We start from the raw sequence: 25,821 nt of genomic DNA, 5'->3' as shown, positions 1-25,821 counted from the left end.
ATACCATGAGCTACTACTCATTAGTAAAAAGAATGAACTACTGATCTATGCAACCAGGTGATGACTGTCAAAAATATGCTGAACCAAAGGTGCCAGATGCAGAAGAGTCCATAGCATATTAATGGATTTACATGGAGTTCTAAAATGAGCAGAAAGCAGATCAATGGCGGCCTGAGGCCAGGGGTTGGGTGGGATAGGGAACCAACCACAAAAAAGCACAAGGGAAGTTTCTAGAGTATGGAAAAATCTTATATCTTGATTATGGTAGTCATTTCACAAATACATACATTTGTCAAAACCCATTGAATTATCCTCTCAAAATGGTACATTTTAATATTCATAAATTGGACTTTAATAAAATCCATTTAAAAAGAAAAAAGCCAAAAGATAAATGACAATTTTTAATTGCATTCTATATTTCAAAACTTTACAGTTTCAAAGTTCCTGCCATTTTTGTTGATTGACAAGAATTGATTTAAATTCTTACAAAAATCCTGTTCAATTTCCATTCTCACCTGGCATTTTTTGAGGTAGTTAGGTTTTCTGGCAAAGGTGACCCCCTCCACAGTCACACTACCTATGACTGTTTTCACGTCTTCCTTCTTCCTTCCTTACCTATAAGACAATTGGCTTAAGGTTATTAAACTAATTTCCTTATTTGTACGATAGGGATCAAAATAGGGTTGTTATGAAGTTCAAAGGGATAATATGTATAGAGTGCTTAGCCCAGTGCCTGGTACACAGAAAGCATAGAATACATAGAAGGTATTGTATTTACGTACTAGGCATTGAGCTAAATATTTTAACATACAATATCTCATTATTTGTTAACAGAAGTTATGGCATCAGAAAACTAGTGCTTGGATATTATTGTAAATATTTGAAATTCTTTTCTTTCTTTCTTTTTTTTTTTTTTTAAAGAGGAGAAGGGGGGGCAGAGGGAGAGGCAGATGGAGAGTCTTTTTTTTTTTTTAGAGATTTATTTATTCATGAGAGACAGAGAGAGGCAGAGACATAGGCAGAGGGAGAAGCAGGCTCCATGCAGGGAGCCCGACATGGGACTCGATCCCAGGATTCCAGGATCATGCCCTGGGCCAAAGGCAGACGCTCAACTGCTGAGCTACCCAGGCGTCCCCAGACGGAGAGTCTTAAGTAGCCTTCACACGCCTGGCATGGAGCCTGACACAGGCTCCATCTCACAGCCCTGAGATCATGACCTGAACCAAAATCAAGAGTCAGGTATTCAACCGACTAAACCACCTAGGCATCCATAAATATTTGCAATTCCTAATGAAACTTCTAAGAAGTCCAGTACTTCTTAGGTAGCACCTCAGAATATAGCAGAACATGACCATTTATAATCATATGCAGCCAATGGAGATACCAGACCATAGCCCCGGCCCACTCAATGATGTATGATAAACAATAGAGGGTGATGGTGTTGGGTGGACATGCATCTGTACTCCGATAACAACATAGGAGGAGTTTGGCCGTCAGTCTTGGCATCCAAGATGGGCCATATCTCTAGATGGTGTCTAGACAATAAAAAGTGTCATAAGATTTAGTTGTTGAAAAGGGGGCAGAAGGGAGGCTCCAATGCAGGTAACATTCAGAAGTCTGGGCAAGCAGCAAGCCTCAGGAAGTCACAAGAATCACAGTTTCTGCAGTTGGACTAAGAAATGAAGAGTATATATGGGTCGAATTGTGTCTTCCCAAAAGATATCTCCAAGTCCTGTTCCCTGTTACTTGTGAATATAACCTTATTTGAGATAGGGTCTTTGCTGATATAATTAAGTTAAAGATCTCAAGATGAGGGCCTCTGAATTTAAGCTGGGCCCTAAATCTAATTTTAATGTCCTTGTAAGAGAAAGAGAGAGGGAAAATCACATGAAGACAGAGGCAGAGATTGGGGTGATGTCGCCTCAATCCAAGGAATGCTGAAATTTGCCTGGAGACCCCTGAAGCTAGGAGAGGGCCATGGGATGGATTCCCCCTCACACTGCCAGTACCAACACTGGAACCAACACTGCCAGTACCTTAATATGGACCTTCTGGCCTCCAGAACTGAGGAAATCTATTTCTGTCCTTTTAGGCACCCACGTTTGTGGTAGTTTGTTGCAGCAGCCCTAGAAAACTAACATAGAGGAGAACTGGCAAAGGCCCAGTCTAAGAAAGGGACTGGGGACTGAGGTTACCAAAGTCAGATCCAAGATACCAATGTACTATCAGCACATCAAGGGAGAGTGACTGAATGTAAGATAGGAGACTAATTCCTTTTTTTTTTTTTTTTTAAGATTTTATTTATTTATTCATGAGAGACACAGAGAGAGAGGCAGAGACATAGGCAGAGGGAGAAGCAGGCTCCATGCAGGGAGCCTGATGCAGGACTCAATCCCCGACCCAGGATCACTCCCTGAGCCAAAGGCAGACACTCAACACTGAGCCATCCAGGCTTCCCAGGAGCCTAATTCCAATAACATAAGCACAATGACAAATTCTAAATAGAAAATGCAGGTACTAGATTGGGTAGAAGGTCTCAATTTGAAGCAGAAAATGGGTCAAGGATAGGCCTGGAAAATCACATTCAGGTGTTTCCATCTATGGGTAGGAAAAGCTCCAAAGTAGCCAGAATGTGGAATAGCATAGTATTGGGTTTTAAAAGGGCAAAAAGTGGGGATCCCTGGGTGGCTCAGCAGTTTGGCGCCTGCCTTTGGCCCAGGGCGCAATCCTGGAGTCCCGGGATCGAGTCCCACGTCGGGCTCCCGGCATGGAGCCTGCTTCTCCCTCCTCCTGTCTCTGCCTCTCTCTCTCTCTCTCTCTCTCTATGTCTATCATAAATAAATTAATTAATTTTTAAAAAGGGGGGGATCCCTGGGTGGCACAGCAGTTTAGCGCCTACCTTTGGCCCAGGGCGCGATCCTGGAGACCCAGGATCGAATCCCACGTCAGGCTCCCGGTGCATGGAGCCTGTTTCTCCCTCTGCCTATGTCTCTGCCTCTCTCTCTCTCTCTCTGTGTGTGACTATCATAAATAAATAAAAATTTTTTTAAAAAAGGGGGCAAAAAGCAACTTTAACTTTCTGTCCCAAGATCAGAACCGGTTGAGAAGACATAGGACACCAAGAGATGGAGAACAAAATATAGACTCTATTACCAATAAAACTGATTAGAAGAGAGAAATTTAGGGCAGCCCGGGTGGCTCAGCAGTTTAGCGTCGCCTTCAGTCCAAGGGCGTGATCCTGGAGACCCGGGATTGAGTCCCATGTCGGGTTCCCTGCATGGAGCCTGCTTCTCCCTCTGCCTGTGTCTCTACCTCTCTTTCTCTCTCTGTCTCTCATGAATAAATAAAATCTTAAAAAAAAAAAATAAAAGAGAGAAGTTTAGATCTGTGGGCAAAAAAACTTGCTGTACGGACACCTGGGTGGTTCAGTAGGTTGGGTATCTGCCTTCGGCTTAGGTGGTAATCCCAGATTCCTGGGATCAAGCTCTGTGTTGGGCTCCATGCTCAACATGGAGTCTGCTTCTCCTTCTCCCTCTGCTCTTCCCTCTCCCCACCCCCGCTTGTGCTCTCGTGCTCTCTCTCAAATAAATAAATAAAATCTTAAAAAAAAAAAAAAAAAAGACTTGCTGTATTATTCCCTGTCTCTCCAACCTACTCTTCCCTTAAGCCAGACCCTGGCACAGCAAATAGTAGGGGATATTTGAGCCTGCAGAGCATCTACCTTTATGGTAGTAATTGCTGTCCCATTTAAACTCCAGGCAGAGGGCAGCCTGGGTGGCTCAGCAGCCTTCTGCTCACTCAGGGCTTGATCCTGGAGACCTGGGATCAAGTCCCACGTCAGGCATCATGCTTCTCCCTCTGCCTGTGTCTCTGCCTCTCTCTCTCTGTGTCTCTCATGAATAAATAAATAAATAAAATCTTTAAAAAAACAAAACAGGGATCCCTGGGTGGCGCAGCAGTTTGGCGCCTGCCTTTGGCCCAGGGCGCGATCCTGGAGATGCGGGATCGAATCCCACGTCGGGCTCCCGGTGCATGGAGCCTGCTTCTCCCTCTGCCTGTGTCTCTGCCTCTCTCTCTCTCTCTGTGACTATCATAAATAAATAAAAATTAAAAACAAAACAAAACAAAACAAAACAAAAAACTCCAGGCAGAAAGAAAATAGCTAAATCTTCAGTGCTTGCAACCTTTAATTAGATTAGCTCCATCCAGTGGAGAAATGAGCATGAATGTCAGAATTTGGTATCTACCAGTCAGAGGAGGAGAAAGTAAGGGGTTACTTTTTAGAAGTATCTCTCCGGAAACATGAGGCCAGAGGAAAGGTTTCTCCCTAAGAGGTGGTTATTTACTCAGAATCTGTTCCCCATCTCCCTCATTGTGGAGCATTCATATTGTTTGGGTGGGATTGGCCTTATTCTTAGTTCTAGGCTAAGACTTTGTGATACTATGTCCCTTGTAAGAGTACTTGATTCAGGGATGGACACTTATCCTAAGTTGGTCTAATTAGTTTGAGGTTCCAGAATTTTGTTTGATAGTTGGAGGAAGGAACACCCTGTTTTTGCCTTGTATATAAATAAAGAAGTATGTGACACCGGGGTAGCTTAGCTGTTGAGTGTCTGCCTTCAACTCAGGGCGTGATCCTGGGCACAGGGATTGATTTCTGCATCAGACTCCCTATGAGGGGCCTGCTTCTCCCTTTGTCTGTGTCTCTGCCTCTCTCTCTCTCATGAGTAAATAAATAAAATCATAAATAAATAAATAAATAAATAAACAAACAAATAAAATAAAGTATTCAGTCCCTAGAATTGCTGGTAGCTCTATAAGGAAAGCCAGGCTAAGAAGGAAGCCAACATACAGAACAGGGCAGAGCCAAGAGAAACTCTAAAAAAACAGAGTATATGGGGTGCTTGGGTCACTAAGTCAGTTAAGTGTCTGCCTTAGGCTATGATCTTGGGGTCCTTGGAGCCCCACATCCTGCTCCCTGCTCAAGGGGGAGTCTGCTTCTGCCTCTCCCCACTGTGCATGCTCTCTGTCAAATAAATAAATAAAATATTTTAAAAACTAAAAATAAATAAATAAACAAATATCAGAGTATATCATGAACTCTGGATCAGATCATACAGGAAGCCTGCCCAATATCTGTCATTTGTCAGTTGTCAGTAAGCCAATACATTCCTTCTATTGTTTCAGCCAGTGTGACTTAGTTCTTTTCCTTGCAAGTAAAAGTATATCCCCCCCAAACAAAGGGGTTGATCTCTAAATTTCCTTTCACTTAAAAAATTTATATCCTGGGATGCCTGGGTGGCTCAGAGGTTTAGTGCCTGCCTTCTGCCCAGGGCGTGATCCTGGAGTCCCAGGATCCGGTCCCGCATCGGGCTTCCTGCATGGAACCTGCTTTTCCCTCTGTCTGTGTCTCTGCCATTCTCTCTCTCTCTGCCTCTCATGAATAAATAAATAAATCTTTAAAAAAATATCCTAAATTTAATAGAAAAGAAATATATAACTCCATATTCTCGAAAAAAATCCCAGGGCCATCTCTTCTTACAGAGGTGACAATGTTATGCCACTAGAGCCTCAGGCAGCTAAGGCAGGCTGTCCTCTAGAATCAGAGGCCATAGAATGAGTAAGATATTTTAACAGTCTTCTATAGAAAACATTTTCCTTGGTTGGCTGTGTTCCCTCTTACCAAACCAAGGTTGAGAGTACAAGAATAGCAATTAAAATGTGTACCTTCTTTCACAATTTAGAACATTCAAACACTTTGTTTCATCAATTCTGCTTCTCAGAATCTCTCCTATAAAAAAAAAAGAATATATGTGCAGTGATGTTCCCTGGAACATTGTTCATGATATTAAAAAGGGGGAAACAATCTTACTTCTACCAGGAGGAAATGGTTGTATAATTTCTGGTATATCTATACAATGCAATGCTAAGAATGTGGTTGTGCTGATAGAAGAAAATTATCTAATATATAACTTCATGGAAAAATCAGGAAATAAAAATATATGACATGACCCTTATGTTCAAAATAAACTGTACACGTTTGTGCTTAAAAAACATGAAAGACTTCTACCTTTTATTTTTCATATTTCTGTACTGTTAAAAATGTTTACAACAAGCATCTATTGGGGATCCCTGGGTGGTGCAGCGGTTTAGCGCCTGCCTTTGGCCCAGGGCGCGATCCTGGAGACCCGGGATCGAATCCCACATCGGGCTCCCGGTGTATGGAGTCTGCTTCTCCCTCTGCCTGTGTCTCTGCCTCTCTCTCTCTCTCTCTGTGACTATCATAAATAAATTAATTAAAAAAAAAACAAGCATCTATTGCTTTTGTAATTCAAAACTTTTTAAGTGTGTGTGTGTGTGTGTATCTTTGTGAGAAAGGATTATCAACATTGTGAATCATGGGTATGATTATGTAAATACTCAAATGTAACTATTTTTTTGACTTACTGAGGCTAATTCAAATGACTATACACATATTCATTCATATGTGTATATGTACATGTATTCATGGCTGTTCTTCATTATTCAATAATTCTTATTGTGTGCTTATTATAAATCAGGCAGTGTTCTAGGGATATGTCAATGAGTAAAAGTCCACTGGACATATCGTACTGCTCATATATAGATACAAAATAGCCTCAAGAATGTAAGTAATTTTTTTGAGAGAGTGTGAGAGCCTATGGGAGCAGGTTGGCGGGGTGGGGGTCACAGTCAGGGAGAGGAAATAAGAGAATCTTTTTTTTTTTTTAAGATTTTATTTATTTATTCATGAGAGACACAGAGAGACAGCGAGGCAGAGACACAGGCAGAGAGAGAGAAGCAGGCTCCATGTAGGGAGCCCAACATGGGATTTGATCCCAGGTCTCCAGGATCAGGCCCTGGACTAAAGGCGGCGCTAAACCACTGAGCCGCCCGGAAGTGAGAGAATCTTAAGCAGGCTCCACGCCAGTTTCAGAGCCCAGTGTGGGGCTCCATCTCACGACCCTGAGATCATGACCTGAGCCAAAATCAAGAGTCAGACACTAAGAATGTAAGTGAATCTGGAAATGAAGCAAACTGTATATGTTATTATATATAATTTTCAATCATCAAAACATTTAATTTGGTTAATCAGTGATGAACTCGACTTCATGTTATAAATTGGTAACCTTTCCCAATTTCATCTATAAACTTCATAGTTGAAAGCACTGAACTGGATAGCTGAATAAGTATATTTTTGACGCAACATCTTAAGACCCTTACCAGATGCCAGAATTTGAACCTGAGTTCTCAGTTCCAGACTTGTTGTATAATTTCTTTTAAGTAGGTTCCATGCTGGGCTCGGGGCTTGAATTCACAACCCTAGGATCAAGACCTGAGCTGAGATCAAGAGTCAGATGCTTAACTAACTGAGCCACCCAGGTGCTCCTAGTATTGCAATATTAATTAATTTAGATATACAAATCTTTTCTTTCCAACTTGTGGAGCTGAGAGGTTCTGGAGGTCAGGAATTGTTTTTTCTTTCCTCGCAATCATACATCACAGTTTACTCTTTCAGGAATTTGACCAAATGCATACCTCAGCTTCCTCAACAAAGAATGTACACTTAAACTAAAAATAGAAGGCAGATCCTCTGTGCTTTTCAGTCATAATCAATATGACTATTCATGAAGTAATTATTTAAAGCTTAGCAGTTTAGACATAATCCCATCATTGAATTAGGCTTCATATCGTAGAGAGAAATTTCAGGATGTTTATTCACCTCAGCTCGCTTCTAAGCAACTGTTATCCTTCAAACTTATAGCCCCCTTGATAAGCATCATTTCTAGGGAGCAATTTTAGCTTATATAATAGTTTTTTGGAATACACTGTGGAATGTACCTATTCTGTTTTAGGAAAACTATGGTCTCTCTCTCTCTTTTTAAAAGAATTCTTCTCTGATGATTTCCTTGAACTGCAGACTCAAACAATAATTAAAGGTAGCAAGAAAGATGCTGGGAGAAAAGCCAATTTAATTGTACTAGCCTGAATAATTGTTTCTGACTTCCAGCTTGCCCATTGTGATTTTTTTTTGGCAGGAAAAAAAATTAATATCAGACTCCAACAATCTTCAAACAAGTAAAAATTATAATCTGGTCGGTGTCTATTTAAAGTAACAGAATCCAAGGCAACACAAGAGGCTTAATTTTAGACATGCATGTTATTAACTAAGAGTAGGAAAGAGCATTATCTAGTAGTGAAGAGCCAGGAGATTGAAACAACCCTTTTAAAATTTATACTCTAGTTTCTTCAAGGTTTAAGTCGGATTAAACAACTTCAACTCCTTGTATTTAGCTGCTCTGTCCTTAAATTTGGATAAATTTGCTTACCCCTTTATCACTATGCAAAGTTGTTGACTAGCAAGACGACCAGAAAGCAAACTCTTTGTCTTAATTCAGGCTGCTACAACAAATTACCATAGACGGGGTGGCTTAACCAATAGAAATTTATTTCTCACAGTTCTGAAGTCTGGGAAGCCTAAGATTAAGGTGTCAGCAGATTGGGTGTCCAGAAAGAGCCCTCTTCCTGGTTTGCCGACAGCCATTTTTGCATTTTGTCCTCACAAGTGGGTAGAGAAGCAGTGAAAAGGGTTCAGAATCTCTTAGTGATACATGTGTATATTATATGGTTGACAGCTAGAAATGTTAAAATATTGTGGAGTGACCTCTTCAGCATTGTTGGGTAAAAGAGTGAGTTTTGGAGACTCCTCTAAGGCAAAAATATGGTTGGGTTATTATAAAGAACTAAGTCAATAACAGAATTAAAAAATTCTAACCTAAAAAAATTACTGAAAAATGAAAAGCTTGCTAACTTAGCATCTGAATTTAGACACTAAAATGTCTGTCTTGTCTAGTGATGTATTTTAAAATGTTATCACTGGCTACAGGCAGGCAGTAGCTCCACAAAAGTAGCAATTAATGTGACAGCAGTTAAATGTTAAGACCAAATTAGGGGGAGTTATTTACTCTCATTGCTATTATTGGAAGCATATAGGAGGTACCCAGAAGCTACTATAAAGGAGGTTATGGATAAATACACACTACTTTTTATACTCATCTTGAAATGTACAATTGCTCAAAATCCTCTCAAGAAAAAAAAAACCTAAAGTGAATAAAATATAGAACAATTTACAGTCTTGGATCTTGTGTGTTCTTTTTTAAACAGCAGTCACAGTCTCCAAACATTGGATAAATATTGAACTCTTTTCTTAAACTTTTTGTTATGGAAATTTCCAAACATACACAAAGTAGAAAGAATAGAATGAGTCCTCATGTTTCTATTACCTGAATTCAACATTTACCAACATATGACCAGTCTTGTTTAATACCCTCCTGTCCCCTGACCCCAACCACACTAAATTACTTAAAATCAACTGTCAGTCCTGAAGGTAATGTAACACTGTGTGCCAAGTATATTTCAATTTAAAAAAAAAATCCTCTCAGCAATGGGGTCTAACTTCAAATATTTCTTAAATCCAACCACTCTGTACCACCTATATTGCTATTATCTTAGTTTTAGTAATCCTCAAACTTTTCTGTCTCAGAATCCCTTTCCTCTCTTGGAAACTATTGTGGACTCCAAAGACCTTTCTTTGTTTATGTGGTTATGTTAATATCTGTCATCATTATTAGAACTGAGGGCTGCAACAAATGTAAAACATTTATTCATTAAAAAATATTAAGTCCAGGGGATCCCTGGGTGGCGCAGCAGTTTGGCGCCTGCCTTTGGCCCAGGGCGCCGTCCTGGAGACCCGGGATTGAATCCCACATCGGGCTCCTGGTGCATGGAGCCTGCTTCTCCCTCTGCCTGTGTCTCTGCCTCTCTCTCTCTCTCTGTGACTATCATAAATAATAAAAAATAAAAAAATTTTAAAAAAAATTTAAAAAAAAATTAAGTCCAGAGATGCCTGGTGAGAGACACACAGAGAAAAGCAGAGACACAGGCAGAGGGAAGAAGGAGGAGCAAGGAGCAAGGAGCCGGATGTGGGACTCGAACCTGGGACTCCAGGATCACGCCCTGAGCCGAAGGCAGATGCTCAACCGCTGAGCCACCCGGGCTGCCCAAAGTGTGGCTTTTCATATCTACTTCTGGATTCAATAACTTCTGCTTGAATGTATCACATGTCATGTAACCTCTGGAAAACTCTATATTCATGAAAGAATGAGAATAGGAAAGGCAAATAATGTCTTAGTATTATGAAAATAGTTTTGACCTTGCAGATCCACTAGTATGTCTTAGGGATTCCTAGGGGTCCTCAGGCCACACTTTTTAATGTTCTTTTTAACATTAAAGTTACATACCATAAACTTCACCCTCATAAATTATACAGTTTAATAGTTTTCAAGATATTAACAAAGATATGCAACAATCACTTATCTAATTCCAGAACATTTTCATCATTCCATTAGCAAGCATTACCCACTCCCCCTCATACCATCACCTGGTATCACCGGTGATAACCACTTATCTTTTTTCTTTTTCTATGAATTTGCTAATTCTAGATACTTCATAAAAGTTGAATCCAGGGATCCCTGGGTGGTGCAGCGGTTCGGCGCCTGCCTTTGGCCCAGGGCGGGATCCTGGAGACCCGGGATCGAATCCCACGTCGGGCTCCCGGTGCATGGAGCCTGCTTCTCCCTCTGCCTGTGTCTCTGCCTCTCTCCCTCTCTGTGTGTGTGAGACTATCATAAATAAAAAAAAAAAAAAAAAAAAAAGTTGAATCCATACAGTATGTGATCTTTTCTTTTTGGCTTCTTTTACTTAGCATGTTTTCAAAGTTCATTCATGTTGTAGCATGTATCATACTTCATTTCTTTTGGAGGCTGAATAATACTCCCTTCTATGAATATATCACATTTTAATCACTCATCAGTTGATGGACATTTGGTTTGCTTCTCCTTTTTGGCTATTACTGGTAATGTTGCTATGAACAGTAGTGTACAATTGTTTTTGTGGGCAGGTTTTCAGTTCTCTTGGGTACATACCTGGGAACAGAGCTGCTAGGTCATATAGCAACTCTAAACTTAACTTTTGAGGAACTACCAGAATGGTGAGAGCACATTTTGAGAACCACGTCCCTAGTGTGAGCCACTCTCACTTACTGTCTGGACTATTCCAAGACTTGCCTAACTAATTTCCCTGATCCCACCCTGGTGCCCTTGAAGTTTTTTTTCCCACACAACTGCCATTGCCATCTTTCTAAGAACTCACATTAGAACACATCCCTCTACTATATAAAACACTCTGCTGGTCTTCCATCACAGGTAGAATAAAATCCAAACTCTACCAGGGTTCAAACATGATCTAGTCCCTCCTTACCTCTTTGACTTACCTCCTCACTTGCTGTGGGCTAGCCCAGGGACTTCTGCTTTTCAAACATGCCAAGCTCCTCCTCACACCTCAGTGCCTTTAATTCATCCCCTTCATCTGGAGCTTGCTTCCCACTAATCTTTGTTGTGATTGGTCCTTCTAATTTACATTCAGATCTGTGCTTGAAAGTAATGTTCTGAGAAGAGCCTTCCTTGGCTTCCCCGTCTAAAATAACCACTCCCACCAATCACTCTAATCACTTTATCTAACTACATTTTATTTAGAGTACTTACATTGTTTACCTATGTTTAATTGTTAATTTCCATCATTATATCTAGTTCCTAGAGATTCAATAAATATTTTGGCATGAGTGCAATAAAAGCCAAAGGCGGGTGTTCCAGTTATTTATCACTGCATTACAAACTATCCCAAAACGTAGTGATTTATTTAGGCTAGGCTCAGCTGGGTGATTTTTCTGTTGGTCTTGCCAGTAGTTACTTGTGTAGTTGCCAGGGACAGCTGAGGCTGGGCTCAGCTGGACTTCCCTTCCCTCACCACATGGCCTCTGCTTAGGATCTCCACAGCAAAGTAGTCGGATTTCTTACATAGCAGTTCAGGGTTTCCAAGAGGGAAATGGTGGAAGCTACTGTCCTTTCAAGACTTAGGAACTAGCACAGCATCATTTCTGCCATAGTGTGTTGTTAATAGAGTCAAAAAGGCCAGCCCAGATTCAAGGGACTATTCAGGGACATGAACACCGGGTGTGTATCATGGGGATGGTGGTGGGGGTGGGGGGCGACCAGTGAAATTGGCAAGCGCGCCATGCAAAGGCTCAGTGTATTTTGCTTATTGTTATTACAACTATCTGATAGCTGGAGGAGGAGATTCCTTAGAGAGTTGGCTGTCTTGCAAATTAGAGCATCTTTTCTAATGCAGAGGTATATGAATCAGAATAAAGAAAAAGCTTGGGATCCCTGGGTGGCTCAGTGGTTTAGTGCCTGCCTTCCACCTAGGGCGTGATCCTGGAGGCCCGGGATTGATTCCCGCATCCAGGGAATCTGCCTGTGTCTCTGCCTCTTTTCTGTGTCTCTCATGTATAAATAAATAAAATCTTTAAAAAAAAAAAAAGAAAGAAAAAGCTTATTAATTATTGTGAATATAGGAGTCATTGCTGCAGGGGCTCCTGGGTGGCTCAGTTAAGTGTTTGCCTGCTGCTCAGGTCACGGGAATCTCTGCTCAGTGGGGAGCCTGCTTCTCCCTATCTCTCAGTTCCCAACCCCCCCCCCCCCCCAGCTTGTGTGCTCTGTTAAATAAATAAATAAATAAATAAATAAATAATAAAGTCAGTCTTTGCTGCAACTTGATCAGAAACCATACACCTGGAGATGGACACGTTTTATTATAGACTCTGTAGCTGTATTTTTAAAATGGGATTCTAATGGAATCCTTATCCAGGCAGCATAGCACAGTAGTTAAGTACAGGACTCTGGAGCCTGACAGCCTGAGTTTGAGTCCTGGCGAGACAGCTTACTAGCTGGTGATCTTTTTTTTTTTTAATTTTATTTATTTAAGACACAGAGAGAGCGAGAGGCAGAGACACAGGCAGAGGGAGAAGCAGGCTCCATACAGGGAGCCTGATGCAGGACTCGATCCCGGGACTCCAGAATCACGCTCTGGGCCACTGAGCTCTAAACCAGGCTCTAAACCACTGAGCCACCCAGGGATCCCCACTAAGCTGGTGATCTTGAACAAGCTGCTTAACCCGTTCATACTTCAGTCTCCTCATCTGTAAAATGAGAAGAGCAAGAATGATAACTACATAATGGGTTTTGAGAATTAAGTTGGTTAGTATCTGTAAAGTACAGGATAATGCCATACAGTAACTGGTACGTAAGCATTTGTTAAATGAAACACAAATTTCAAGAAAAAAAATACTGAAATGTTAATTCTAACAACATCAGTAGTTACATTTATCAAACAGTAGATAACCACCCCTTTTTTTTTAACTTGCCAAAAGGCAATTGAACTAAATCAAAATAATTTACCAGGATGTAATCTAAACCCTTCTCTCCTCCAAGTTTTCTCCAATCATTAACTATATAAACACAACTAGTGGTCATGCCAACTAGTCAGATAGGTTTTGTTTTTTTTTTTAATTCATTTTTGCAATTACTTAACCTGACTTTAAGACTTTGACCTTTATTGCATTTTCTTCCACCTTCCTTAATAACCCCTTTTAAAAGCCTTCAGAAAAAAGACACAATAATGACTAGCAAGTTAAAGTAATATTAAAAAGCAATGCTTGTTCAAAGGTTGGGTTTGATTGTGGAGGGTTGGAGGTCACACACAGCTATGAGTGTCATAGTCCCAAGAGGGCTGGTCCATGGTCTCTGACACCCAAGTTAATTCAGGGCCACTCCAGAAAGTTCACTTGCAGCTTCATGAGCATAGACTATTCCAGACTCCACAGTCTCTTCCTCTATAAAACACGGAATCCTAGGCAAGCAAAAGCTGTAAAAAGGGAGACTAAAGTTAAAGTAGCTTTCAATGGAGCATTCAAGGGTAAATTTGCAGGCCATATGACCACTGGCGATTTTAGAAAGCCTGGGTAAAATGGATTCCTTATAAAAAAAATGTAACTATCATCTTATGTTTATATGTCATAGTAGCTTTTCAAAGTGTTTTCAGCCTTTTTTTTTTAAAAAAGATTATTTATTTGAAATAGAGTGGGGGGAGGGGAGAGGGAGAAGGAAGATCTCAAGCAGACATCCCCCCCACTGAGCACAGAGTTGGATGTGAGGCTTGATCTCAAGACCCTGAGATCAAGACCTGAGTCAAAACCAAGAGTAGGATTCTCAACTGACAAGGGTACCCAGGTGCCCCTAGAGTGTTTTCAGCCTTACCTCATGAACAGCTTCAGGAACACAGCAAGACTAATATAATAATTACTGCTTCCGTGACAATCAGCATTCCAAAGATGAGGAGTCAAGGCAGAAGGTTAATTATAAACAAGAAGAGGTGTGGATCCACTGGCCTGGCAGTTTGTCCAAATCTGAATGAATTATAGGGAGACTGTGGGTTCTCTTTGTCTTCTCTGCACCTCTTCAATACCTGCCAAATGTTGAGCATGGACAATTAAGACTTCTATTCTCGTTTCTTCTAATTTCACTTTTCGTGAAGCTATAACAATAAAGGGGAAAATGGAAGGCATGTATAATCTTACCACTTCAATACAATTCATTCCTACATATTTTCTTCCAGAATTCGCCCAGTTGCACGCAGGCTTTTATATAATTAGTGTCACAGTGCACGTGCTTTTCAATTTTACTTTTTCTCCTCTTATAGCAATATTTGTTCATGTTATTTCATAATCTTAATTATTATGACTTCATATTCCTATTAGTTGTTATGTAATAACTAGTCATTTGTCTATTAGTAGACATGTAGGTTGTTTCCACTTTTTTTTTTTTTTTTGCTATAAAAGTTGTAATGAACATCTCTGTTTTTATGCCTTGTTTGACATAATTTCCATGTGATGAATTCCTAAGATTATGAATTGTGGCAGACTCTATGTTCTAAAGATGGCCACAACAATATCTTCCCATCCCATTGCTCTTCTGCAATGTGACCGTGACACTCCCCTTTGAACATGGGGAGTTCTGTGACTGTTTTGACTTATAATGTGGCAAGGTGACACTATGCCCGTTTCGCGTGTAGCCCTTAATGGGCCTGATAACACCTATTTCCTGCTTCTAGAAAGCATAACTATCCTGAGATTACATGATGTGCAAGACCTAAGCCACATGAAGAAGCCCCGGGGTCTGAGATGCCACATGGACGGTAGGAATAGCACAAAAGCAGTGAGACACAAGACATATGAACAAAGATGCCACGTTGGAAATGTATCATTTAGACCTCGCAACCCCACATGAAGCCAGGCGAACTGCCCAGCAGAGCCCTTCCTACAGAACTGCATGAAAAATAAATGGTTATATTAAGCCACTAAGTTTTGCGATAGTTACCTGGTCATAGGTATTTGAAACATGAGTGTAGGGGCCAAGGGCAGACTGTCCTAAGATGGACCACTTTGGTGTGATTGAGTTACAAAGCAATCAAACCCAGCAGATTCTGGAAAAGCTCTTTACCTCCCCCCCCCACCCCCCAGCTGCCTAAAAAGATAGGCAATCTGTTCTAGGAAGAGAGCTATCACCATAGATAACTACATTTGAAGAGGAACTAGGTATGGTAGACAGGGAGGAACCTAGCAAGGAGGGCCTGACCAAAGTCCCCTACATCCCAATGTGTCTGAGGGGCCCACCAAACATTTGTTCATCAAACACTCACTTTGTTTCATCTTCCTGTGAATTGTAGTCCTTCCTTTTGAAGTCCCAGACCGCTACCCACTTCTCCTTAGTTCAGAATGACACGCATACCTCATTTTGCCTGTCTTCTGTGTGGATTCCTCCTACACATGAAATTAAATTTGATTTTTTCCCATTAATCTGTCTCATGTCAATTTAAATCTCAGTCCAGCTAGAAGGATCTTGAAGGGCAGAGGAAATTCTTTCTCCCTGACGTGGGTCAAAAGATTAAAAGAAAAAAAAATCCCAAATGCTGGCAAAAGCATTTCTAACAGAACTGAACCAGTTTGTACAATTTGCAGTGCCTTAAAAAGTCTACACTTCTCAAGATGCAAGCCTAAGAAGGATTGTATTGTCTGTGCTGTTTCTGAATTACTTCATTTAAAGAGCATCCAACTCCTTTTTTTTTTTTTAAAGATTTTATTAATTTATCCATGAGACACACACACACACACACACACACACACACACACACACACACACAGGCAGAGAGAGAAGCAGGCTCCATGCAGGGAGCCCGATATGGGACTCGATCTGAGGACTCCAGGATCATGCCCTGAGCCAAAGGCAGGCGCTAAACCACCAAGCCATCCAGGGATCCTCCAGAGCATCCAACTCTTAATTTTGCTTCTATTCTGAGAAGGTAAGTGCTCACTTTGGAGACCTCTGATTTTCTTACCCTCGCCATCTCTGGTATATGTCCTTCCTTCTTGCCCCATTCACCTCACCCCCATCCCCCATTTTAGGTTCTGCTTATCCTCAAACAAAAATAATATCTGCTGCTCGCCTACTTTGAATTGAAACATACAAAGCAATTTGAAATTCCTTCAAGAAAGGAACGGAGAAGGGCTGAAGTGTGTATGGATACCTCTAAGGTACATCAAAGATAAACATACACTTGATTTATCAATTCATTCCAAAACCTTCTGGAGCACCTCCTATGTGTTAAGCATATTGATTTGCTCAGATACTCAGATATCTAAGTGGTAGACACTAAATCGAATCAGATTAAGGCTAAGGGGAATTTACTGGCACATGGAATCGAGGATTGGTTTCAGGTGAAGCCCGACCCAGGGCCAAACAAGACAAAGGAGGAACAGATTTCTCGTTTCTTGGGCTGACTCTTGGTTGAGCGCTGGTTCTTTTCTCAGGCTCTGCATAGTTAGTTGAGGCAGTAGCTCCAGCCCTGTGGTCTCTTGAGTTCCAGTTCAATGAAAGAGAGAAATTCTTTCACGGGGCCAGGCACAAGCCCTGGCATTCAAGGACTGTAACCTCCTCCATCTTGCACCCATTTCTGAACCACTCCTGTGGCCTGGGCAGGGGTGGGGTGGGAAGGGTGAGGATGCACCGATGGACTGAGGCTGGGCCACGCGGTCCATCTTGGTGGTGAGTCAGCCTCTGAACCAGTCACGTGGCCTGGGGTGGGGGTGGGGGTGTGTTTGGGGAAAGGATGAGGATGCAGGGATGGGCTGAGGCCGGGCCCCGCGTTCCATCCTGGCTCTGAGTCAGCCTCTTCTAGAGGTTAGACCCTGAGATCCGGGGAGGGGAAGTAGGAGGACAGTGTCCTGAATGCAGCTGCCAAACACCACATCTGGCTGTCTCCTGTTCCCATGCAGGAATTCTCCTACCATGCTATGGTGTTTGACTAAATACTGGCCTCCCCCCCCCCCCCCCCCCCCATATAATCAGAGTCTGAGGGTTGTCTCAGACACCTGCGGTTCACACTGCCTCGGCTTTGTTTCAGTGCTCTGGATGCAAGGATATTTCTAAACGTTTAGTCACTTCTCCTTTGAGGTGCCACCACACATCCATCTTTCTCAGGAGAATCAGCCTCCAGGGGAAGGAAGGCAGCCAGCAGATGAAAAGCTACTTCTTTCCTTCAGCTCCTAGGAAAATGCATAATTAGAATCTTCCAAGATGTGAAGGAAGAGGATAGAGCTAGATTTCCAAATGTGGGGTGACAAGTATTTTACAGAAGGACGTAGTTGGGTTAGACACCACCACAGTTCTTGCTCAGTATAGAAGTCTGTGGTCGACAGTGTCTTTCAGGACAGGCAGTTTGGGTGCTGTTTTTAAGAAGGGGAGAGGGCATTGGCTCCTGAAGTGGCTGGTGGGGAGGGAGGAGTCTCTTCAGGAGAGAGGGAAGGGTGAGTGGAGACAGGAAGACATGCTTCAGCCAGGTTCCAGTTGTAGTTGTCAGGCGGCTGCTGCTCCTGACTGTGGATTTTGAGCATTTCCACAAATCCTCAGAATTAGTTCAAATCATCAGCTGGCACTTGACAGCTTTATTCCCTTGGCTCTTGAAAGGGAAAGTAAATCAGAGCTTGACTGCTCAGAACCTGGCAGGAACACTTTAATAAAGATGTTCATGGGGAGTGGGAGCAGGCTTGAGGATCCTCTGTCATCTCTCAGGGTCCACTTCGATCCAGGCTGGCTTCCAGAAAAATAACAGCCAAGTTGTGAAAATTGCAGGATGGCCCAGCTCTACTGCAGAATGCATTATCAGCCCTCGAGCTATGTCACTGCAAACAGAAGCCTATGAAAAGAGGAGAATGAGAGGGGAGATGTTATAGGGGCAAATTGGTTGAGAAAGCCCTGGTTCACAAGGGCAATGTTTACATTCCCAAGGGAAGCGAAGTAAGCAGCACAGGAAAACAGGCAGCTACCTAGGAGAGGCAGGGGGAGCTCTGCAGGGGAAGTCACTGCCCTGCCGGTGAGCAGCATTTCGATGCTGAGCTAAAGGCAGAGGCGAGGCCGAAGTGTCAGGGGGAGAGAGCTGTTCTCTCAGTATGGGTTGAACTGAAGTGCATATTAACATTTGGGCTGATGTTGCCTCATTTTAAGTTTTATTTCTCATCGATCGTCTTGTGGATCACAAGAGCCACATGAGCTGTGCAACAAGCGAGTAGATTCCAGTTTGCCAAGGGCATTACAAATAATTGAGCCCTCTCACCTACCCTGTTGCCTTACAGACCTGTGTCTCTGTGTAAGGATCTAGAATGTCTTAGATCATACTAAAGCCCAAATTTTGTCTTTTATCTGAACTAGAACAATTGAGCAATAGGAAACATGTTGAATTTGACCTGAGCCCTGTTTTCCTGGAAAAGAGTAACGGGAATTAAGAAATCCCCAACCCTTTCTGTTCTGGAACAGGGCTTACTGCAAAGAGCCACCCTTCCCCATAGGATTTAGATAAGACTCACTGATGTCCCCTTGTTTACCTGTGAAAAGCCTGGGCACAAACTCAAAATTCCCTTTGTTGCCTCATAAATGATTAGCTGAATTGCTTGTCTCCATTGACCAATTGCAACAAAATGCTGTTAACCAAATTTTGCTTAAGCTTCTCTACCTCCAGGTCTGTGAACTTTGGCCCACCCTTGAGGCTTGCATTCAGCCCGTGGTGATAATGGACAGGCCTGGAGTGAAACGTTCTCTGACCTACCATCCAGTCATGCAGTTTTTCATCTCCTTCACCAGGGGTTCTTCTTTGCCAGGTTCACTCTTCTCTATAACAGAAAAACTCTTTTTACCTGACCCTCAAACTGCTTGCACACCTTATGGTCACAGCATTCTCCTATTGCAATAATTCCTTCCCCCATCCCTCTTGCCATAATCCTTTTGAAGCAAGTCTCTTACTAAGTCTGGAATTTTGTGTGTGTGTGTGTGTCAAACCAGAAATGGACGACAACTCATTAGCTCCTTTTCTGAACTCCTTCTATCTATAGATGTTTATAGAAATCAAAAATTCTTTTATTCTTCTACTGCTTGAATGGGTTTCCAGCATGACTGCAGCTTACCAAGAAAAGACGATCTCTGACAAATGGTGAAAAGGGTAAATAATCTAAGTTAAATGCTTATCATATGCTGGGTACTGTTTTAAGTGCTTCTGTGTGTTATCTCATTTAATTTTCCCAAATTCCTTACAAGTTAGGTATTATTTTTAGTTCTGCTTTACAAAAATGGAAACTGAAGCAAAGAGAAGTTAAATAACTTAGTCAAGGTCAGATAGCCAATGAGTGACAGAGTTGGGACACGAAGTCAGGTTGGTCCAGGGCCACAGCTTGGAATTTAACCACCATGCCATGGGCTTTCCTTGGGGATGGCTTCGTGGGGATGCTCCTTCTATGGATAGGAAGCATGTGAAAAGAAAAAAGAAATCCTGGCAAGTGTAAGCTAGGCACTGACCTGGCATCAACAGCTGGGAACTGGTTTACCACTTAGCAAACATAAACCATTTCCCACAGTAGCATGTCTAGTAAGGTCCCTCTGTGACTGACCTGGAGTGATGTGAAAAAGAGCCCATACCACAGTGGTACCTTTTGCACAAAAACAAGATCCTTGTATGAACCACAGCAAGGACCAAACATCTCCCTCTCCTAGCTAACATGAGCAACTGGTAGTTCTTTATCAATGACAATATTAACCTGATCCCACTCCTGCCACCTCCTTGATAAAAATCAAGATTCTTAATCACTAAAATACCCCCACTTTCTGACAGAACCCAATCCAGAGCAATCTTCACTTTATCGAACCATCCCCCAAATCATCTAACAGAAACCCCAATCCTAATGTAAGCCCCTTCTAATTCCCTCTTACTAGATACTGCCAAGTTCCCAAGGTTTATAGTTATCTTTGCTACAGCAAGTAATGAACCCTACTTTTTATGATTCCAAGTGTGAGCCTAGTGGGCTGGTGGGCTTTAGCACAAGCCTATAGTTCCCTAAGGCATGGATTTGATGCTTCCTGAGGCCTCACCTGGTAGTTCTATCTTGTAATGGCAGGAGCTTCTACTGGGTCTTGCTTCTGCCTTTCCAGAAGCAAATTGCTTGCTTCTGTCTGCTTAGAACTTCCCCCTCCTTTTTCTCTTCTTCTTAACCATCCTTCCACCCCTACTCCTACCTTCTTCCCCTTCAAATTCCTCCGGAAAAGGCTTTATTTCCTTTAGGATACTGTAAATGGTTTACCATACTGAAGATAACTAACTTGGTTATCTTCAACTCAGATGTGCCAGCTCGGGAATCCAAAGTCTCCCTGCAGTTTCTTGACACACCGAAAAATGGAGGAAACATGTCAACAGAGACTTCTGTTGGTATACTCAGATTCTATCTGTTGAATAAGAGACTCCAGAAGCATTTCTTCCCAGTCTACTTCTTATGTTACATTTGGGCCCTTGGGATGAAGGAGAAAACTGTTCAAACAGCTAAATTATCATTCTTACTATTATGCCCAAACACTAATCACAGAAATCACAAAAAAATTTTGTTTAATGGTCAGAACGTTGGCTCCAAATTTAAAAGTTTTACTTTTGTTGTTTTTGTTGTTGTTTACTTTTGTTTTTACTTTTCCTTTATTATCTGTAGACAATTTCCTATATAACAACTCATAGCTGTGGCCCCAATGACATAATGACATGTCTAGAACACTTTGTGTCACATGCATATAAATTTATGATGTGGAAATTCAAATATATATGGCGTGACCATGGCAAAATAAAGACAATAACCACTGTATTCAGCAACGTGGTAGTGAAAATGGATAACATTGTCATGTGCTTGACTTCCGTTATGATTATGCTACATGAGATTTTTGAAGTGATTGAGCATATTAATGCAGGTCTCTATGACACTGCTTTAGGTATTTCCTAAAGCTATAATCCCTTATGGTAAAAATAATCCCTTATGGTAAAATCAATATGATTTTTATTTATTTATTTTTTTTTAATTTTTATTTATTTATGATAGGAACACAGTGAGAGAGAGAGAGAGAGGCAGAGACACAGGCAGAGGGAGAAGCAGGCTCCATGCACCGGGAGCCTGATGTGGGATTCGATCCCGAGTCTCCAGGATCGCGCCCTGGGCCAAAGGCAGGCGCCAAACCGCTGCGCCACCCAGGGATCCCCAATATGATTTTTAATCACATTTATATTTTTTCTAGATATTTTCAGTTTATTTTCGAAAATACAAAACATGTATTATGTACTGAAATGATGGATATTTTTAGTGTATGATGTGATGTTTTCTAACAGTGCTTTAATGACCACTCATAACCTGCATATCACTTTTTTTAAAGATAGATTTATTTATTTATTTATTTATTTATTTATTTATTTATTTATGATAGACATAGACAGAGAGAGAGAGGCAGAGACACAGGAGGAGGGAGAAGCAAGCTCCATGCTGGGAGCCCAACGCTGGACTCGATCCCGGACTCCAGGATTGCGCCCTGGGCCAAAGGCAGGTGCTAAACCGCTGAGCCACCTAGGGATCCCCCTGCATATCACTTTTAAAGTTCCACAAATAGTTCATTGATAAATAAATTCTCATTGTAAAAAACTAAAATTCAGAAATATACAGAGTAAACATACAGAGTAAATTTAAAAAGTAACCCATAATTCTGGACTCCTCCCCGCAAAATCTCACTTCCTTAAAATAACCACTATTTCCAGTTGTGTGTGCTTCCTTCCAGATCATTTGCTTTGCATTTATATCCTTGTATATAGACATATGGTAGATAATAGTAAACATTTATTCTGTACTGAAATGTTTCAGATACATTGTTATCTTATTTAATCCACGCAGGGGAGGCAAAAACTTACCTCTCTCCTCTAAGACTTTTCATCTGGGCTTGAAAATTAATTTGACAAAGACAGATTAGCAGGAGAAAAGCATACATTTATTTAACATAAGATTTATGTGACATGGGAGTCCTTACAAGGAAATGAAGATCCAAAGAAGTGGCAAAATCTAAATATGCCTTTAAACCAAGTTCTTTTGAACAAAAAGAAGCAATTGTAGAAAAGCAACTAAATATATGAGGAGGCTAAATGAAGATAAGAATTATTTGAATGAGGTCTGTTTGTACTGAATTCTCATGCCTCCAACTTCCTGCCCTTGATGATAAAAAAGTTGCTTTCATTTTGCTATAGGGAGAACATCTTCTTCTTTGTTTTTTTTTTTTTTTTAAAGATTTATTTATTTACTCGTGAGAGACGCACAGAGAGAGAGGCAGAGACACAGGCAAAGGGAGAAACAGGCTCCATGCAGGGAGCCCGATGTGGGACTTGATCCCAAATCCTGGGATCACGACCTGAACCGAAGGCAGCCACCCAACCGCTGAGCCACCCAGGCGTCCTGGGAGAACATCTTCTTATGGGGGTTTTATCTTCTGCCATTAGGAAGAAAAAGGAGAGAGAATGCTATTCTTGACCCTACCTTGTTTTTAAGTGTCTTTAGCTCAAAGTAATCCTTATGCCAAAGCACCTATTTTGGGGTGGCATATATGCCACCCTTCATCTTCATAACACCCTCCATCTTCACAACAACCTTGAGGCTGGTGCCATTATCCATTTACTGGTGAGGAGCTGGAATCACAGGGGCAGTAGCTACATTGTTTAAATCATACCACTGTAAATAATGAAATCAGATTTTGAACCCAAGCTGTCAGTTCAGTGTCACAAACTCTCAACCACTACACTGTGCTGCCCCCCAATGGCAAGTCAGTATCACCCCAGGTGCTTTTTGGCTTTGCTAGCCACAGAAGTTAACTACCTGCATGTTCTGTGTAGATAATCACAACTGATTACTGGGCAACTCTGGGCAGCTGAACCAGAACTATTGGGATGCTTCCCTGTAGTAATAAATACAAAAGAAACACAGTTAAAAGTGCTACTAGCTAAAATTGCATCAAAAATAATAACATTCTTTTTTTTTTTTTATTTATGATAGTCACAGAGAGAGAGAGAGAGAGAGAGAGAGGCAGAGACATAGGCAGAGGGAGAAGCAGGCTCCATGCACCGGGAGCCCGATGTGGGATTCGATCCCGGGTCTCCAGGATCGCGCCCTAGGCCAAAGGCAGGCGCCAAACCGCTGCGCCACCCAGGGATCCCCTAACATTCTTTTTTTAAAAAATAATAACATTCTTAGGAATAAACTTTAAGGTGAAAGATTTGTACTCTGAAAATGATAAAAACTTTGATGAAAGAATTGAAGAAGACAAATGGAAAGACATTCCATGCTCATGGATTGGTAGGAGAAATACTGTTAAAATGTCTATGCTACCCAAAGCACTCTATACATTTAATGCAATCCCTGTCAAAATCCCAACTGCATTTTTCACAGAGCTAGAACAAACCCAAAATTCATATGGAACCACAAAATACCTCAAATAGCCAAAGCAGTCCTGAAAAAGTAAAACAAAACTGGAGGCATTACAATCCCAAGGCTTTAAGTTATATTACAAAGTTGTAGCAATCAAAACAATATGGTACCGGCACAAAAATAAACACATAGATCAGTAGAACATAATAGAAAGTTCAGAAATAAACTCACAACTATATGGTCAATTAATCTTTGACAAAGGAGGCGAGAATATGCAATGGGAAAAAGAAATCTCTTCAAAAATGGTGTTGGGCAAACTGGACAGCTACATGCAAAAGAATGAAACCAGATCACTTTCTTATATTATACACAAAAATAAACTCAGCATGGATTAAGAACTTAGATGTGAGACCTGAAACCATAAAAACCCCAGAAGAGAGTACAAGCGGTAATTTCTCTGACATTGGCCATAGCAATAGTTTTCTAGATCTGTCTCCTGAAGTAAGGGAAACAAAAGCAAAAGTAAACTATTGGGACTACATAAAAATTTAAAAATTTGCACAGCAAAATAAACAACCAGTAAAACTAAAAGACAACCTATGGAATGGGAGAAAATATTTGCAAATGACATATCTGATGAAAGGTTAGTATCCAAAATATATGGAGAACTCATAGAACTCAACAGCAAAAAAACAAATAATCCAATTAAAGATAGGCAGAAGACATGAACAGACATTTCTCCAAAGACCTCCAGATGGCCAACAGACACATGAAAAGATGCTCAATATCACTATTCATCAGGGAAATGCAAATCAAAACCACAATGAGATACCACTTCATGCATGTCAGAATGTCTAAAACAGAAAAGAAACAAAGGTTAGTGAAGATGTAGAGAAAAGGAACCTTCATGCACTGTTGGTGGGAATGCAAACTGGTGCAGTTGCCATAAAAGGCAGTAGGAAGTTGGTAAAAAAAAAAAAAAAAATAGAACTAGAACTACCCAATGATCCAGTAATCACATACTGGGTATTCACCAAAGAATACAAAACACTAATTCTATGAGATAGATACACTCCTATGTTTATAGCAGCATTATTTATAATAGCCAAATTAGGGAAGCAGCTCAACTACTTATCAATAAAGAAGGTGAATATTATTCATTCATTAAAAAAAAGAATGAAATGTTTCCATTTGCAATGATGTGGATGGAGCTAGAGAATATTTTTTATGTTAAGAGAAATAAGTCAGTCAAGACAAATCCATATGATTTCACTCATATGTAGAATTTAAGAAACAAAACAAATTAGCAGAGGAGAAAAAAAAAAAGACAAACCAAAAATAAACTTTAACTATAGAGAACAAACAGAGGGTTATTTGAGGGGAGGTGGGTGGAGGGATGGGTGAAATAGGTGATGGAGAGTGGGAGTATACGTGTCTTTTTTTTTTTTTCTGATTCTATTTATTTACTTGACAAAGAGGAGAAGCAGAGGGAGAGGGAGAAGCAGGCTCCTTGAGGATCAGAGAGTCCAATATAGGGCTCGATCCCAGAATCCTGAGATCATGACCTGAGCCTAAGGCAGACACTTAACTGACTGAGCCACCCAAGTGCCTTGGAAGTATACTTGTCTTGATATATGAAATTGTTGAATTGCTATACTGTACACCTAAAACTAATATAACACTGTATGTTTACTGGAATTAAAATACTACTATTACTATTACTACTACTAAAGTGCTGCTAGCTTGAAGCCACAAATGCAACCAGTCTAAACCTGTATGTATTGTCAAAAACTGAGGTGAGCTTCTCAATGAAACTGCAAGGTTTATTTAGCTGTTATAGTTCGTTGGTTGAATAAAATTAAATTTGGGGATATTTCATCACAACCCCTTTCTTGCCACATTCCTGACTCCCAGCTGGGTTCTTCAGATACTATTCCAATCTATTAAGAGCCAAAGAGTAGATTTATTCTTGAATCCCATTTTATATTCCCATCTTGGTTTCATCCATTTAATGAGGATAATCCTGGCCCTGTTCC

The 25,821-nt window shown here is 41.0% G+C and overlaps 1 long non-coding RNA gene across 1 annotated transcript in view; it reads right to left on the bottom strand.

Annotated features, from left to right (window-relative positions):
- Positions 1 to 16,089: 16,089 nt before the first annotated feature.
- LOC140599893 (uncharacterized) overlaps positions 16,090 to 25,821 on the bottom strand; it is a 33,447-nt gene continuing 23,715 nt past the window's right edge. The window contains exon 2 of the long non-coding RNA XR_012002911.1: positions 16,090 to 18,225. This is a non-coding gene — a long non-coding RNA (uncharacterized lncRNA). The remainder of the gene's footprint in view (positions 18,226 to 25,821) is intronic.

Source organism: Vulpes vulpes, chromosome 8 (assembly GCF_048418805.1).
Source record: "Vulpes vulpes isolate BD-2025 chromosome 8, VulVul3, whole genome shotgun sequence".
Lineage (NCBI taxonomy): Eukaryota > Metazoa > Chordata > Mammalia > Carnivora > Canidae > Vulpes > Vulpes vulpes.
This window is presented reverse-complemented; position numbering and strand designations above follow the sequence as displayed.